The sequence below is a fragment of the Porites lutea genome, chromosome 9 (genome assembly GCF_958299795.1).
Source record: "Porites lutea chromosome 9, jaPorLute2.1, whole genome shotgun sequence".
Classification (NCBI taxonomy): Eukaryota; Metazoa; Cnidaria; class Anthozoa; order Scleractinia; family Poritidae; genus Porites; species Porites lutea.
This window is the reverse complement of record NC_133209.1, coordinates 17,830,868-17,831,819: the sequence shown is the minus strand read 5'-3', so window position 1 is coordinate 17,831,819 and position 952 is coordinate 17,830,868.

Genomic DNA, 952 nt, shown 5'->3' with positions numbered 1-952 from the left:
CTTGGAGAGCTTCTGAAAACTAGAGGAATTGTGTGACTGTCCCGGGAACATATAATTTCATCAAGAATGATGATCGATGCAGGCTCTTGTCATAAGTGTCAGAATACGTTATTGACCAATTAGAATGATTGAAAATGGCTGTCAGGGCATATTCACCACTCGAGGGACATCTTAAGATAAGAAAAACGAAGGTCAGTAAAGTTTTGTAATTTTTAAACTCGTTTATAATTCTTTTCTACCTTATAGTGAACGACGAACTCGTTTACGGGTTTTCGCTAGGCTAATACACATGCATTTTTCTCTTGGTCACACGAACCAATAATGTCAATTAGGCCAAACTGTCAAAACCTGACATGTTCTGGGTTATTACATCAGAGACAAATATTTATTTAGTAATAATCTGTATATGCGAAATAATATTTTTTTGGTGGGAAACAAAAAAATGAATAATCATTTTATTGCGAAAAATAAAAAGATTAAAGACATTATTCAGAGCTGTCCCCTAGCAGCTTCCAGAGGCCTCCTGGCGCCTAAAATTTTTACTCTTGGGCGACTAGGAAATCTCAGTTTTTTTTGCAGAAAAAAGTATATGTTGGGCACCCTGTCATTTCACGATTTCAGAGTATTGGGCTATCTAGAATGTTTTTATTAGAGCACATCCTTGGCACATCCTTGTTATTGTTGGCAAGAGTAGCTGAGAGAAGAAAAAGCTACAGCAGAAAAAGCTGGGTTGATGAAGGAACAATTACAATTTTAAAAGCTGCTTGATAAATATATTAAGGTTAAGGTTCCATGAGCAGCCTGTTAAAGGAACTTCCAACTGAAAATGTAACAAATACTTGCAAGATGTAGGTGTAGCTTGTTATCGATTTTATGAAAGCATTGACAACGAATGTGGAGTAACCTGCAAACTTTGTACAATTCTCCGATCTTCCGTTTTGATTTGCAATTC